Genomic DNA, 2,715 nt, shown 5'->3' with positions numbered 1-2,715 from the left:
ATGGTTCGTCTGGAAGGGACACCCCGCTGGTCAAGAGGGGGTTGGTGAGGTGGAGGAGGGGGAGAGGAAAGAGGTGGGTGTTGCTGTCGATGGACTACAAATCTAGAAGAGGAATTAAAGAGAGGAATAACAGAAGTCATGTTGGATTGCATATTGATTATTGGAGCTCTTTCCCTTATGTGAATGGCTTCTAGCATTATTAGTTCCTTTATTTTGTTACAATGTGCGACTATCTTAGTGTTTTTCACAATAGTCTCCCTATCAATTGCAGCCTGGTGGTATTGGAGCTGGTGTTTTTTAATTGCTCCTTGTTGTAAATGTAAGGACAACCATCTACTCAGTTGACATGTCGTGAACCCAATGTATGTAGAATTAAGGGGTGCGCAGTCCCCAGAAGTACAACGGTATTCATATATAACATTGGTTCTCGATAATGTCCCGCCATTAACAGACAGATTGTTTTTCATAACCAGAGAACAGGTACGGGGGTTTTGGTAGAATATGGTTACTCTTAATCTATCACAATCACCCACTGGCTTACAATTTCTATATATGATCTCTTTTATCTGTTTTTCATCTTGTCGGTAGGAGCTACAAAAATATTTTGATAGAATACAGTGACGGTCTTTGCTTGGTCCGATGTTCTCACAGCATCCTTGCGTTCTAATATGTCCTTAGTTGCACTGTCAAAGTCTTGACTGGAGTAACCATTATTCACAAACATCTGGCGTAGGTGAGTAAGCTCTAAATGAAGCATGTGCCAAGAGGAACAAATCGAAATTGCCCGCCAGACATATGCCCTAATGACGCCTTTCTTATGATTAAGAGAACATTCACCAAGACCATTCATGCATTTACCGCTATCAGTGGGCTTGTTATACACCATAGTTTCAAAGTTATCAGAAGTCACATCCACGTAAACATCAAGGAAAAGGGATCTTATTGTTAAAGTTGAGCTCTGTTAAAAATTGTAACCCAGAAATGGCTTGGAGATTAGATCTGAGCTCTTCAAGCATATGCACGTCAGAAACACAAAGATGTTATCAATATACCTAAGATACAAATGCGGTTTCGTGGTTAGGGATTGTAAGGCTTCATTTTCTACGTGAGACATGAAAGCTTGAGCATAAAGGACTCCCAAAGGAGAGCCCATGGCGGCCCCATCTATCTGGACAAAAAGATTACCTGGAGGGTATTTGAAAGGGGCTTCAGTAGTGCAAGCAAGAAGCATCTCTTTCATGATAGTTTTAGGCATTATATATATATATATACATATATATATATATATATATATATATACATATATATATACATATATATATACATACATATATATATATATATATATATATATATATGCATGAGAAATCACATGAACTCGAGATTCCAAATATGCAGAGAAGCCACCAAGGAAAATAATAAATTGATGAAAGCTCTCGGTCATCAATTTATTATTTTTCTTGGTGGTTTCTCTGCACACACACACACACACACACACACACACACACACACACACACACACACACACACACACACACACACACACACACACACACGAAATTACTTCGGTACTGCTGCGCTTCGGGTCGTTACTCTGACTCTCGTGGGCGGGGAGTTGGGGGTGTGTGTGTGTGAAAGGTCATAGCATTACCCATAGATCGGTCATACGAGCTCTGAGCTCTCTTCCGGGAGGGAAATAGCTGTCGATCACGAGTCCAACACGTGATCCAAAGACCAAAGACCAAGACCAAAGATCAAGTGAATACACACACACACACACACACACACACACACACACACACACACACACACACACACACACACACACACACACACACACACACACACACACACATATATATATATATATATATATATATATATATATTATATATATATATATGTACACACATTTTTATCAACCACAATGCACTTTAATTCTAAGCCATCAACATAGGGAGATCTGTGGAGGCCAACATGCAGAAATTGAAACGTGGTACGGCCGAAGACTCGAACCCGCCTAGCACGTGACAATTGTTGTAGTGACTTAACCGATGTATATCAATCAATCAAATCATCCGTCCTGAGTCCACTGCTGAACAAAGGCCTCCTTCATTGCATTCCATGATTCACATGACCGTGCCAGCCTCTACTACGTCACTCCTGCAAACTTCTCAATTTCGTCTCTCCACCTTCTGTCTGGTCTCCCTCTTCCACGCTTTCCATTTTCCATCTCGCGGCGTCCACTCATGTAACACACTTGTTCCATCGCTCATCAGTCGTTTGCGCTAACTTACCTACCCAATTCCACTTCCTCTTTTTCACCGCCTCCACAATATATTTCACTCTAGTCTGCTCTCTCACCCAACTTATACACACACACACACACACACACACACACACACACACACACACACACACACACACACACACACACACACACACACACACACACACACACACACACACACACACACACACACACACACACACACACACACACACACACACACACACACACACTTTCAACGAACGGACGGCTTGAAGAACGTTCCGAAGAAAAAGTGCCGATTGTGGATCCCAACGCAAAGAGAAGTACCTTTTTGTATTTGCAGGGTGGGGGGAAATTGCTCGTGAGGCAGTAGGTAAGTAGGAAAAGAGGAGAAGGGGAGGGATTGCTGGGGAAATGGAAGGAAATGAGGATGTGGAGGACTT

This window comes from Oratosquilla oratoria, chromosome 39 (genome assembly GCF_046742065.1).
Source record: "Oratosquilla oratoria isolate Oo_2021 chromosome 39, ASM4674206v1, whole genome shotgun sequence".
NCBI lineage: Eukaryota > Metazoa > Arthropoda > Malacostraca > Stomatopoda > Squillidae > Oratosquilla > Oratosquilla oratoria.
This window is presented reverse-complemented; position numbering follows the sequence as displayed.